Source organism: Ovis canadensis, chromosome 9 (genome assembly GCF_042477335.2).
Source record: "Ovis canadensis isolate MfBH-ARS-UI-01 breed Bighorn chromosome 9, ARS-UI_OviCan_v2, whole genome shotgun sequence".
NCBI classification, from domain to species: domain Eukaryota; kingdom Metazoa; phylum Chordata; class Mammalia; order Artiodactyla; family Bovidae; genus Ovis; species Ovis canadensis.
In genome coordinates, this window is record NC_091253.1 from 11,463,225 (window position 1) to 11,478,452 (window position 15,228).

Genomic DNA, 15,228 nt, shown 5'->3' on the forward strand with positions numbered 1-15,228 from the left:
GAGATTAGTTGTTTGTCAGTTGCTTCATTTGCTATTATTTTCTCCCATTCAGAAGGCTGTCTTTTCACTTTGCTTGTATTTTCCTTTGTTGTGCAGAAGCTTTTAATTTTAATTAGATCCCATTTGTTTATTTTTGCTTTTATTTCCAGTATTCTGGGAGGATCCTGCTGTGATTTATGTCGGAGAGTGTTTTGCCTATATTCTCCTCTAGGAGTTTTATAGTTTCTGGTCTTACATTTAGATCTTTAATCCATTTTGAGTTCATTTTTGTGTATGGTGTTAGAAACTGATCTAGTTTCAAAAATATGGAACGCTTCACGAATTTGCGTGTCATCCTTGCGCAGGGGCCATGCTAATCTTCTCTGTATCGTTCCAATTTTAGTATATGTGCTGCCGAAGCGAGCACTCTGCATCTATTTCTATGTTATCCAAATATGTTGAAAAACATGACTTCATACCAATATCTCCAATTTCAATGCCACAGGATTCATTCTAGTTTTCTCTCTTTCCATTTGTGTTCCCCCTTCTCTAACCTTAAGAAACCTGGCCCCCACCACCTTGACATATTTCCCTCTTGGATGAGACTCTGCATGACCAGTGAGCATCGCCGCTGCCCCCTTCCCCCATCTCCCCACATCGGTGGCTTCCTCTCCCTGCCCGGGCTCAGATGCCGCTTGCAGAGCTGTCCTCACTGCCATCCCCACTTCAGTCATCCCCCTGCCCACTCAGGCACTACATCTAACTGGACAGTGAATTATGTAAGTCCCACCACCACCGTGTGGATGCTGCCCACCTTGGGCTGCATGACCTCCTACACAATATTTTCTACAATATAGAAAATCCCCTAGAAATAGTTTTGGCATATTTAGGTGCAAAAAATTCTAATCCATCTGAAATGCAACAATACCTGTATGAATATGGAATCACACACCCTCCTCTTTATACTCCTTTCAAGCCTTCAGAGGTAGTTACTGTTGTTCAGTGCAAGTCTTTGTGATCTCATGGACTGCAGCAGGCCAGGCTTCCCTGTCCTTCACCGTCTCCCAGACTTTGCTCAAACTCATGTCCATTGAGTCAGTGATGCCATCCAACCTCTCATCCTCTGTTGCTCCCCTCTCATCTTGTCCTCAATCTTTCCCAGTATTAGGGCCTTTTCAAATGAGTCAGTTCTTTGTATCAGGTGGCCAAAGTATTGGAGCTTCAGCTTCAGCATCTGTCCTTTCAATGAATACTCAGGCTTTATTTCCTTTAGAATTGACTGGTTTGATTTCCTTGCAGTCCAAGGGACTCTCAAGATTCTTCTCCAACACCACAGTTTGTAAATATCAATTCTTTGGTGCTCAGGCTTCTTTATGGTCCAACTCTCACATCTGTACATGACTACTGGAGAAACCATAGCTTTGACTATACAGATCTTTGTTGCCAAAGTGACATCTCTGCTTTTTAATATTCTGTCTAGGTTTGTCATAGCTTTTCTTTCAAGGCACAAGTGCCTTTTAATCACAAGGCTACAATCACCATCTGCAGTGATTTTGGAGCATATAAAATATAAAGTCTGTCATTGTTTCCATTTTCCCCCCCATCTATTTGCCATGAAGTGATGAGACTAGATGTGGCTGGTAATAACATCATCCCGATAGCCTCAAAACATGTGAAGGGGACCCCATACTATATTTTGAAAAGTAGTGTTCTAAACCTCACTCATAAAAGATGAGTACTTAGATTTAGAATTCATGTCAGCTGTGCTACTATACTTAGCAGAATGGTAGGATAGAAATTTAATTTTAACAAATTTCTCAACACAACTTAAATCTTGTTTTGAAATACAAATTATTTAAAAGTAAGTCCTTTATTTATGTAAGTTGTTTTTAAAATTTTCAACTTAAAATATTCACAATTTTAGTCATTAAGGCATATATATAATGATAAATATCCTCATTTCTGGTATAGTTCTTGTGACACTTTTTTTCTTTTAAGAGAAGAATGTTTCTATAGAGAAATTCTGGCAAAATGTTTTTAACCGATTATACAGAGTGAAGTAAGCCAGAAAGAAAAACACCAATACAGTATACTAACACATACATATGGAATTTAGGAAGATGACAATGATGACCCTGTATGCAAGACAGGAAAAAAGACACAGATGTGTATAACGGACTTTTGGACTCAGAGGGAGAGGGAGAGGGTGGGATAATTTGAGAGAATGGCATTCTAACATGTATACTATCATGTAAGAACTGAATCACCAGTCTATGTCTGACGCAGGATACAGCATGCTTGGGGCTGGTGCACGGTGATGACCCAGAGAGATGTTATGGGGAGGGAGGTGGGAGGGGGGTTCATGTTTGGGAACGCATGTAAGAATTAAAGATTTTAAAATTTAAAAAACTAAAAAATAATAATAATAAATAAATAAAATTAAAAAAAAAATCTTTTTAATCATCCTGAATGTTTGCTCTTTCATTTAGAAAACAATGAACACTCTCCTTTATTGGGCACTGAAATGCTGACATATGAAGTGTAATATCTATTGCTTTTCATGAGGCAACATAATGATTGGTTGATACATGCTTCTCAAGATTAAAGAAGAAACATTGCAAATTTCCTCACCAAATATTATGGTGATATGAGAGCTGTACATGATTTATTCCAAGTAATAGAGTCATCTAGAAATGGGGAAAAAAGGGGAAGAATATTCTAGAATGATTCTTCATATAAACATGAAATTGATTCCTACAACTGGCTTCATTTCGAGAACACTATCCCTTACTCATATTTTGTAATATTTTGGTAAGAAACAAACAAGAAATTATACCTAGTGGGAAAGGAGAGCTATCAGAGGGCTCTGTCATGACAGGAACTATGATTTACATTAGGCCTAGAAGACAGAAAATGCATATCCAGTGATTGCAAATCCTGCTTCACGTTTTAGCTTGCTTCCAGTGATTTCAGTGTGTGTGAAATATTTCCCCATATTCTCATCAAAAGCTACTTGCTGTCATTAAAAGTAGTATGGCTTTGGCAGTGGTGATCAATTAATTTTTAAATCCACGATTTTTGAGTAGACCTAAAAGTTAGAGAAATTACTTATTTACTTTTTACATGCAGCCTTAATTATTTACAGAAGCTGTGTGAATACAAATCTGGGTAAATTAAATATAGCAAAAATTTTAAAACAGCATTTTCCAAAATAAGTCACAAAGTAAACTGAAGGGCTTAAAGCCAACACTTACAAAATCAAAGAGGGGTAGAAAAAATATCAAAAGGGTATATATAGTAAGGGGAAGTACTTATTTTGTAAAATTGTAATTCCCATATTAAAAATGATTGAATGATGGAGAATTTGTGATATAAAGTGAATTTTTGCTGTTGGTTGTGTTAAAAAAAAAAAGTCTTGAAAGTCATTCTGTTCTGGGCATCCCAAGGTGAGGTTTCTACACTTACCTCTTCATTCTTTCACTCAGGCTCCAATTCTGTTTCCTTAATGGGTATGTGTGTGTGTGTGTGTGTGTGCACGCGTGCACATACGTGCTGGCACACACATTTCTCTCAAACTTTGTAAGACACTTGACACACGAAAGCACTTATTCATTTTTCAATATTGTAACAATTATTAGTCCTGGTTCTGCAAATGCTAGTTGCTAACTTGCTGCATGTCCCATACAGTGGTTGTTCTTAGGGGGTCAGAGATCTGTTTTCCTCTGATCTTGGGAGGGAAAGACAGAACACAGGATCACAGTGAATGGTAACCTGAGTGTCCTAAAAATTGATGGATAAAGTAGAATGACGGGGTACACGTGGGCCTGACCCTAAGGATATTGTGCACAGAAGTGATATTAGAACAGGACTATGGGGAAGAGGGGCAGTCCCACAGTGAGGCAGAGAAAGCAAGTGCATGGACATGACCTTGTTGCAAAACTGCAGAACAAGGAACCGTTACAGCTGGTCTTTGGGGAGCAGGTGGTTGTGCTTGGATGCAGCTAAAGGGCCAGGGGGCACAGTCCTAAAGGAGCTGTTTGCTGTACTGAGATGCTAGGATTTTTATCCTAAAGGCAATGAGGAAATCCTGCTTTTGAGATTTTGGGGCACAGAAGTGACACAATCAGTCTTCATAATAGAAAAACTTGGACTGGAAAGATTGATTGAAGTAGATGGAAGGAAGTGTGAGCTTCCTCAGGGTAAGCTTATTATACCAGAGATGACAAGGGTGTGGATGGAGGCCCTAGAAGGGAAGGATGAAAGGAAAGCAGGTGGATTTGAAAGAGGTTTAAGAAGAATAGGACTTTGTGACTGGCTTGTGAAGGGCAGGAGGGATGGGGGGTAGGCATCGGGGGAACTAAAGTGAGTGGGTTATGTTAACCTTCTCTGAGACAGTAAACACAGGTAAGGGGTAGATTTGGGGAAGTCTGATGATTAAATTCTGATATGTGGATTGGAGTTGGTGGTAGACTGCCTCTTGGAAGTATTTAATATGGGGTGGATAGATGAGGATCCCAAAAGCATGTATTAACTGAATAAATATATGAGCAGCTAGATGTGAAGGTGGAAGGCTAAGGACCAGCACCAGCAGTTTTGGAAACTCTGATTTGGAAAAAGAGAAAATGGCCTACAGATAGATTCTGGGGAGTAGTGGTACTGCTGGAGCTTGGAAGGAAAAGGGAAGAAGAGGCAGAATGGCGGGGTTCTGCATCATCTTGGTCTAAATGTGAATTTTTAATTTTGAGACATAGCATTTTTCTAAGGAACAATACACATATAGTGTATTATGTGAGGTCAGCTACTTTGCTCAACTGTAAAGCTCAACATTCAGAAAATGAAGATCATGGCATCTGGTCCCATCACTTCATGGCAAATAGATGGGGAAACAGTGGAATCAGTGACAGACTATTTTTGGGGGGCTCCAAAATCACTGCAGATGGTGACTGCAGCCATGAAATTAAAAGACGCTTACTCCTTGGAAGGAAAGTTATGACCAACCTAGACAGCATTTTAAAAAGCAGAGGCGTTACTTTGCCAACAAAGGTCCATCTAGTCAAGGCTATGGTTTTTCCAGTGGTCATGTATGGAGTGAGAGTTGGACTATAAAGAAAGCTGAGCGCCGAAGAATTGATGGATTTGAATTGTGGTGTTGGAGAAGACTCTCAAGAGTCCCTTGGACTGCAAGAAAATCCAACAGTCCATCTTAAAGGAGATCAGTCCTGGATGTTCATTGGAAGGATTGATATTGAAGCTGAAACTCCAATACTTTGGCCACATGATGCAAAGAGCTGACTCATTTGAAAGGACCCTGATGCTGGGACAGATTGAAGCCGGCAGGAGAAGGGGACGACAGAGGATGAGATGGTTGGATGGCATCATCAACTCAATGGACAAGAGTTTGGGTAGACTCTGGGAGTTGGTGATGGACAGGGAGGCCTGGCATGCTTCAGTCCATGTGGTCGCAAACAGTCAGACACGACTGAGCAACTGAACTGAACTGAAAGTCCTCCAGGTCATATTGGTGTATGGATTTAAAGAACAGATATTTATAAACCATGACAGGACTCAGAAGAGTTTCAGACACACAGGCACCCTGGGTTATTGGATGCTTTCACATTTTGAAGCTGTCTAAGTGTTAATCAGGAGGAAAGAGATTTGAATTGACAGGGTTGGAAATCCAGGCAACAAACCAAAAGTGTTTGCATTGATGGAAAGCGGCAGCCTGTGCGCACGGTTGCTATTGAAGCACCCACAGATCGTATGGAATGCAAGAATGTAGCTGTTGCAGAGTGGCAGTCTTCAGTCAGTCTTGTCAGGAAAACTGGGACTGATTTTCAAACCTCTCAGAAAGTACACTGAGAAAACACTTGCCAGCATTCAGATACTCTTCAATATTGTGAGAACCAATGTGTCTTTTCAATTTTATCTTCAAAATCTCTCTCAAAACTGTCCTGTGTTTTCTCTCCAACGGTGCCCCCTAGGACAAGCCACTACCCCATTGACCTCTCTCTAGCTGGACTGATCTAGTACCTTCCTCGCTGTTCTGACATCATTTTTACACCGACTTCCACGTGTGTTCCCTGTACATTAGCCAGAGTGATTTTGCAAGTGGAAATCTGATTATATCATCCTTCGCTTAAAACTTCAGAAGACTCAAACCCTTGCGGTCTACACACTCCTTTATGACCTGGCCCCACAGAGCTTCTTCCCCTGTGCGCTGTGTTCTCGATTTTGGGGGCCTTCAGCATGTGATGTAACCAGACTTTCATCCTGCGTCACTCGGTGCAAAAGCCACTTCTCTAAGCCTGCAGATTGGGCTGAATGGGCTCTGAAACTTTCCTTTATAAAACAGAGTACACTTTGGACTGACGAGTGTATTTGTGTAAGGACACGAGTGATGCCTGTCATCCACACTGGGCTGGAAGCTCCAGACGTCCAGGGGCCACCTTCACCTTATTCATCTTTGTATTCCAGCACCTCGTGCAGTACTAGGAATATGGAGGGGCTCAAAGACACTTGGATGAATGGAGCCTGGGGAGGAATCAGCTGAGTTGGGGTCATGTGTGTGTCTGCCAGGAGGAACTGAGTCCTTTATGGAACCAACCCCAGGGTTTGCTAGTATTATGTTGTCCTGGCTATCCTGCCAACTGGAAAAATAATGGAAACTAGCTTACTGAAAGGAGAAGGCAATGGCACCCCACTCCAGTACTCTTGCCTGGAAAATCCCATGGACGGAGAAGCCTGGTAGTCTTGCCTGGAAAATCCCATGGACGGAGAAGCCTGGTAGGCTGCGGTCCATGGGGTCGCTAAGAGTCCGACACGACTGAGCGACTTCACTTTCACTTTTCATTTTTGTGTATTGGAGAAGGAAATGGTCACCCACTCCAGTGTTCTTGCCTGGAGAATCCAAGGGACGGGGGAGCCTGGCGGGCTGCCGTCTATGGGGTCGTACAGAGTCGGACACGACTGAAGTGACTTAGCAGCAGCAGCAGCAGCTTACTGAGATGGCATCTTTATTGAGAAGTTTCAGGATTGAATGATGTCTGTGGTCCTTCCAGTCATGAAAAATTATCACTTAATAACACATTAAATATGATGATGTCTTTATACTTAGAGTGTTTGTACTCAGTAATACGCTTTTTCGGCATTCTCTATTATCTGCAGGCCATATTTTTAATCAATGTTTGTTTTTCATATTTGGGGAGTCTTTAATAAAATACATTAAATACAGGATCAGAAAATGCTTTCCTGGCAGGGAGAGAAGAGCTTAATGATTTAGATTACATTTACGCAACTATAAATTGTCCTAATAGTATCCTTTGCCTTGAATTGGCTAAAGTAAAATTTGAATTGTGCATTCTGGATGAAAATTGCAAGTGTTTGTGCATGTTACAATAAAGAACCCTCTTGAGAAATAGCTAATACAAAATACAATATAGTTACTAATTATATTAAAAATTTAAATATGTGGTAGAGAGTACAAGTTACTAAACTCATTAAATTGTACCTCCACTTATAAATTTTTAAACATCCTTGGCACAGGAGGTGAGCTGATAGCAAAGTGTTCTGGGGCAGTGGGGTTTTCATCTCCAATATCCATCTTCCTTGTGGAAAAAGCCTCCAGTTTAAGTTTAAGGTTCTCCTCCATCCTCATTGTTCTAGGCCAGATGGACCTCCAGCCTCAGCTCTAAAGTGGAACGTTAGGGTGACAAAGGCTCAGGTCTAATAGGGAATTGTGCTGTCATAACTGATTGAGGGATGGGCATGTGATCAGACAGAATATTGAGAGAAGAGTAGATTTTCTTTCCATTAGACTTGAGGTTAGAAGGATGTGATGCCATAGCGGCTACAAACATCTTGCTTCTATGGGAGAAGAATCCACAGGGTAGAGGAATCTACAGGGAAGGAGAATCCACAGTGAGGAAGAAGCCACAGAAAGGAAAAATCCACATAGAGGAAGAATCCACAAGGAGGGGGAATCAACATGGAGGAAAATTCCACATGGAGGAAGAAACCAGAGGAAGAGTCTCAGTTGTGTGAAGACTTTTCCTAAAACTGACCGTCTTTGCCCATGTCTTCAATAATGTGGACCATTGGATTCCCTTTGAGTTTTTTTTATCCTTTGTGAGATTTATCTTTTTCTTTTTGGGAGGCACTTGTGACTCGGAGTGCTAATTCTGGTGCTTTCCTGAATTTTTACCAGGAGATGAATTTATACCATGAAAGCATTAAATACTCATTGATTCAGGAGACCTATGAAATTTGTAAGGTACTTCTTGGGTCTTTCACATCCTTGGTTTGGAGGATTTCTGTAACTTTAGGAATAACTTCTTGAAAGAACTATTTTTCCAAGGGAAAAAAAAGGTTTTTATCATTGCATGAGAGTTATGCACTGTGTAACATTATTCAATTTTAATTAGAGAATTTTTTACTTCAGGGCATTCGACTAGACCAAGTGACTTGTTCCTGCATATTAGCTGTGAAGATGGCACAATTCAATATTGTATTCAGATAAATCTTAAATTATAATGTCATGAATATACTTGCTTTTAAAGAACTTAAAACTGAAACACCTCAAATGCCAAGGAGCTTTAGGAATTGTTTACTAGTGGCTCATGCTTTCTTGTTTATGCCTTTTAAGAAAATAGTGGCAAAGCACTGCCATCCTCAGTCTATTTTATGCCTAATCAAATCCAGGTTGAGTAGGTTGATGATGTATTTTTAGGTAAAGTTTGAACATGTAGAAAGATGTACTCTCTTGCTTTGGAGGAGAAAGTGAATTTAGTGGATGAGAGACTAAGATGCCAGCATGGTAGGTATCTGGTAGCCAAAGGGATCCTGTTGCAGCATGGAAGCAATGTACAAGCGTCAGGAGGAAAAGATGGGTTTCCATTGTCTTCTAGAAATAAGAAACAATTACTGTCTGGAGCTGTCTTCTCTAAACAAAATTGTGTCTTTCTGAGTAGATGGACTTCCCTGGAGTGGTTCCCACTCACATTCAGGTCCATTCGTCTACAGGCAGCCAGACTTTGTAGATGCCCCATGTTTACGAGCAGGCAGGGCTTGCCAGGGACTCCCAGACTCTTCCACAAAAGCTGCCCCACTCTTCAGTCAGGCAGCAGCAAGCTCTCACTCTCCTTAGCCCGGTCTGGATGTGGCAACATTTTGTTTCCACCTGGGGAGAGAAAAGTTTCTACTGAAGGGCATGAGCAAAGAATAATTGTGTTAGAGAAAGAGATTTGAACATTCTCATGTGATGTTCACACTCATCCTTTCTACAGTATCTATATTTTCACATCTGTAAACACAATAGTTCCCCTGGAGAAGGAAATGGAAACCCACTCCAGTATTCTTGTCTGGGAAATTCCACGGACAGAGGAGTCTGGCAGGCTACAGTCTGTGGGGTCGCAAAACAGTTGGACATGACTGAGTGACTAAAAAACAACAAAAAATCACAGCAGATACAAAGGTTAATCTGTCCTGCACATCACCTCTGGTGCATCAGCTCACACCAAAGAACTGCTCAGTGTAGTGAGTCTGCCAGAACAGACTCCAGGAGTCAGTTCTAATCTTATCTTTCCCTGGAGCCAAGACACTGCCTACACAAACACTCTCATGAATGTTATTTATTGAATGACCTGTTGGGGAAAAGAAAAAAAAAAAAAAGACAAAACAGTAGTCACCTCATGGATCATCCAGTTAAGAATTTTTAAGTTTATTGTTTTCCTATATATATTTGCTTCACTTCTTTTTTCACTCTGTCTCAAGCATCACTAGGGGAGAAGATGTAACCCCACTTAAGGCATCAGATGCTGGTTGTTTTATAAGTTAAAAAAAATCTATTTCTGTGATCAACACATTTTACTTAGTCAAGCTCTCACCTCATATATATCCAGAGTATAAACATTTAGACATCAATATTTTCATTATTAGCAGTAATGAAAATACTGTCATTTATGATTTGTTTTAAATATGAAAACACTGTCAGAAGCCAGTTTAGTGATTTTCCATACCAATTCTCTGAGAAGTGTTAGTGAGAGAGAAACATTTATGCTGAATCTTAGCCATGTGAAGAATTGTTCTTATTATTTTCATTTTTTTTTGGAGAGTTTAATTATAAAATTGAGTTGGAAGGAGGGGTGTCATTTTTATGCTAGTTAGAAAAGATCAGTCTCTTCCACTCAAGGAAAAAATTTTTTCTCAGATCAAGAGGAAATAAATGCACCCATATGTATATTCAGGGCTGCTAATAATTACACTCTGGTCTGAAAGAAATTGTGTGTTTTTGAGAGACAAAACTGAATTAGCAAAATGAAAAAAAAAAGAATTTCAGTTTTTTGAAATCTGGACAGTAAATAAGAAAAGATACTCGTTATTATTGAACTGTTGCTTCCTCTTATTTTCTGATTCATATTTAATCAATTCAGCTGTTTGATCCTCTTTCTACTAAGTATTTAGTGATTTACAAATAATGTTTACAAAATGTAACCCAAATGGACCTATGTTCCATTTGCAGTGTGAGAAATCTTGTTGAATAATGGTGTTACTTAATGTATCTGTTGACAAACAAGATGTTCAAATACAACTGTGAAGTATTCTGTTTAATAATTTAAAATACTGTCTCAAAGAGAGCTGGAAGGTACATCTCTGCAGAGAAAATTTTTCTTAATGTCCTCCCATCCTTCTGGCAGTGTGGGTATTTATAAAGTATGTCTAGAAATATATACATGTGTGTCTGCATGTGCACAGATACACATAACGTTAGAGGAGCAGATGTATATTATGCAGCCGTAGGTCCCAGATTTTAGATCTCAAAAACAATTTTAATATGAAACATTTCTTCTCGTTTCCATAGTAGTTGAAATCAACATGTCCATTGATTAAGAGGATAAAAGCCGCCTAGGATTAATGTATGATGTTACGTACTCATGTTCTTTGTTTATCACAAGGTTATCCACATACTTTGATTAGCCATGGCTCATAGGTGCATGAACTGCTCTATGCCTTGTATTTCACCTGTGACAATGTTGTTTGTGCATGAGAGTCACAGTCCACTTGGAATAACCCAGTGCCCACCGAGGTTCGTGGTGTCTGTGGAGTCTGGGAACAGCTGCTGAAGAGTGACATTCGAGCATTTCTTTTTGAGGGCTGTCGGGATGACTTCCAAGAGATTCAATAATGGAAAAAATGATAAACTCAAAAAGCAAGCATGAACTCTATATTGCCTTTTACGTTTCTTAGAACATACTTCTTCAGATGTCAGTTACTTAGAAAATTCAGCGCTATTTCCCTTGTTCACTGTGACTGTCACCGAGTTTCACCAGGAGCATGGGTAGAGCTATTCCTGGAATCCATGGAAACTGCAATGACATAGACGGAAATGTGGGAGGTGGGGAGGGGGACGGATGAGATGTGGGCGAGAAGGACAGGGAGGCAGGCTTAGAGTAGATGCTTGACTTGGTATTCCTGGTTTGTAAGTTTGTGTTTGTTGATCTAGAATTCATAGGACTCTGGTCATTTTCAGGGGCTGACACAAGATAAATCAGTAACAAAGAAGAAGCAAGAATGCCCATCTTTTGAAGTTATTTTTCTGGAAACAGAATGGTCTCATATTCATTTATCCATTCTTATGGTGATTTTCTTCTAGTTTTTATGCACTGAGGATTTTTCTTAATTTCAGTAGCCCAACTTCTCTTCTACCAGCTTTTACTATGTCTTGATAAAAGCCAGTTAAGTCTACCTGGGGACAGTATTCTTTTGTTGTGTTTCAAACACAGAGAGGAAGCCACATTTTACAGCTCAGTAGGATTATGACTTCTTTCACGCTCCAGAATGTTAAATATTTATATTGTTGTTGATTGTTCAGTCATAAGACGTGTCCGACTCTTTGTGACCCCATGGACCCTCCAGGGTCCTCTGTCCATGAGGATCTTCAGGCAAGAATATTGGAGTGTGTTGCCATTTCCTTCTCCAAATATTTATATTAAATTGATTAAAAATGTTAAACTATCAATGGAACCAAACCAGCTTGCTGCTGCTGCTGCTAAGTTGCTTCAGTCGTGTCAGACTCTGTGTGACCACACAGACGGCAGCCCACCAGGCTCCCCCGTCCCTGGGATTCTCCAGGCAAGAACACTGGAGTGGGTTGCCATTTCCTTCTCCAATGCATGAAAGTGAAAAGTGAATGTGAAGTCACTCAGTCGTATCCGACTCTTAGTGACCCCATGGACTACAGCCTACCAGGCTCCTCCATCCATGGGATTTTCCAGGCAAGAGTACTGGAGTGGGGTGCCATTGCCTTCTCCACCAAACCAGCTTAGTAGAGTTTAAATGTGCCCATCTTAAAATCCAACAATCCCTCTCCAGTGTATAAATGCCTGAGAAACTGTCTCATGTGTGTACCAGGAAACAGATAAATGTATGTTCCTAATAGCAAAACAAAGCAAACAGAAATAACACGTAGACTTATTAATAGTAGAACAGATAAATAAATTGTAGTGTTGATATATTTAATACCATGGAATACTACTAATCAGTGACAAAGAAAAACCCCATAGCTACATCCTCTACATAGACGAATTTAAAAAGAAAATAAAACGATGGGAAATGAGAGCAGCAAGGTGTGAAGAATGCATGTAGTATGATTATTCCATTCATACAAACTTCAAAAACAGGCAAAATCAAAAGCTTCCGCAGTGGTATATACAAGAATGGCAAAATTGTAAAGAAAAGCAAGGGAATGATTAGCACAAAACTCAGGTTAGAGGTTAGCTCAGGCTTCCCAGGCGGCACAGTGGTAAAGCGTCCGCCTGCCAATACAGGAGACACAAGAGAGCTGGGTTCAACCCCTGGGTCAGGAAGGTCTCCTAGAGAAGGAAATGGCAACCCACTCCAGTAATCTTGCCTGGAACATTGCCTGGACAGAGGAACCTTGCAGGCCACACAGTCCAGGAGGTCGCAAAGGGTTGGACACGGCAGAACAACTGAGTATGCACGCACACAGGAGGATGGGTAGGAGATGTGATCTGCGAGCGGCTCATATGCTAAAGTGCTCCTAACATAACATGTTTTAAGATGGATAATGTGGATACATTGCACTTAAATGTGTGATATGCCTGTGTGTATATTTCACAATTTGCAAAGAACTTCCAAGAGGAAATGTGCCAAAGGACAGTTTGAGATCACTAGCAACCAAAAACTTCTATGATTAAAATGGGTGGAGACTTTTCCAATACTAAGTGTTAATCACTCAGTGCTGACTGACTCTTTGAGACCCCATGACCTGTAGCCTGCCAGACTCCTCTGTCCACGGAATTCCCCAGCAAAAATACTGGAGTGGGTACCCATTCCCTTCTCCAAGGGATCTTCCTAACCCAGAGATCGAACCCAGTCTCCTGCATTGCCTTTTTATTCTCTGAGCCACCACGTATAATGGGTGGAGACTTTTCTGTAGTATTCCCTATCTTAACTTTTATTAAAAACTAAGAATTCTAGTGGGCTTGCTGTAGGTTTTACTATTTTCACTCTGCTATTTAGGATGTAATCATTTGAAAAGTTCCTTCTTCTACAAAGCCTCGTACTCTCTCATCAGCATGCGTCCGTGCTCAGTCATTTCAATCGTGTCTCTTTGCAACCCTATGGACTGTAGTCCACCAGGCTCCTCTGTCCATGGGAGTCTCCAGGCAAGAACACTGGAGTGAGTTGCCATGCCCTTCTCCAGGGGATCTTCTGGACCCAGGGATCGAACCTGCAGCTCCTGCATCTCCTACATTGCAGGTGGATTCTTAACCCACTGAGCCACCTGGGAAGCCCATACTCTCTCATATTAAAAATTCTTTTTTTTATTGGAGTACAATTGATTTACAATGTTGTGCTAGTTTCTGCTATCTGACAACATGAATCAGCTATTTGTATACAACTATCCCCTGCCTTGAGCCTCCCTCCCAGTCTAACCCCCATCCCACCCATCTAGGTCAGCACTGAGCACTGAGCTGAACTCTCTGTACCAAACAGCAGGTTCTCTCTATCGATTTTACACGTGGAAGTGTATATGTGTTGCTGCTGCTCTCCCAACCTGTCCTACCTCTCCTGCCCGCCTGGGGCCTCATGTCTCTTCCTTACATCTGGATCCCGCTTCCTGCCCTGCAAATAGGTCCATCTGCACCACTAATATATATGCATTAATATACGATATTTGATTTTCTCTTTCTGACTTCACACCGTATGATAGAATCTAAGTCCACCCATGTCTCTACAAATGACACAGTTTTGTTCCTTCTTATGGCTGAGTAATATTCCGCCATGTATACATACCATATCTTCTTTACCTGTTCATCTGTTGATGGACGTTTAGGTTGCTTTCCTGTCCCATCTACTGTAAATAGTACTGCCGTCAACATTGGGGTACAAGTATATTTTTGAATTGTGGTTTTCTCAGGGTAAAATCTATAAGTAATAAATGCTGGAGAAGGTGTAGAGAAAAGGGAACCCTTCTACACTGTTGATGGGAACGTAAATTGATGCAGCCACTATGGACAGCAGTATGGAGGTCCCTTAAAAACTAAAAATAGAACTGCCATATGACCCAGAAACCTCATATTCATCCTTCAGTGGGCTCAGGAGGACAGCCTGCACATGGGGAGTGAAGAATTCTAGCAGCATGTACTTCATCGGTAGAGTGACGCCAACTGTTGTTGTTTAGCCTCTAAGTCTTGTCTGACTCTGTGCAGCCCCACAGACTGTACCCTGCTAGGCTGCTCTGTCCACAGGATTTTCCAGGCAAGACTGTTGGAGTGGATTGCCATTTCCTTCTCCATGAGATCTTCTCAACACAGGGATTGAACCTGCGTCTCCTGTGTTGGCAGATGGATTCTTTACCAGCGAGACAATGGTGATGATGACAATGGTGATTCGTTACCAGTGAGACCAGAGTGACACCGCTGATGTTTCCCAAATCAAAACTTGACCTAAGGCTCAAGTTCAGAAACAACAGGCTGAGCAATTTTTTAAAGGTCAGATGGAAGAAGTCTGGATAACCTGAACCTTGTATGTTTGAAACCTGTTCCAGGCCATGGAAACGCTCTATGTTCAAAAGAGGAAGTTCTTAAAATGTTCTCATTCGATCTTCTAATCTTACAGAAGAGAAAACTGAGGCCAAAAGAAGATAAAACTGCTATAAAAATTACTCAGTGAGTTAGCAGAGGGAGAGACGTAAAAAGGTCCCCATTTAACCTACTGCCTGGCTCTACA

The 15,228-nt window shown here is 40.8% G+C and overlaps 1 non-coding gene across 1 annotated transcript; it reads right to left on the reverse strand.

Annotated features, from left to right (window-relative positions):
- Window positions 1-299: 299 nt before the first annotated feature.
- LOC138446346 (U6 spliceosomal RNA) lies at window positions 300-406 on the reverse strand. The gene has a single exon (XR_011259284.1). It is a non-coding gene; the product is annotated as a U6 spliceosomal RNA (small nuclear RNA).
- Between the last annotated feature and the right edge of the window lie 14,822 nt (window positions 407-15,228).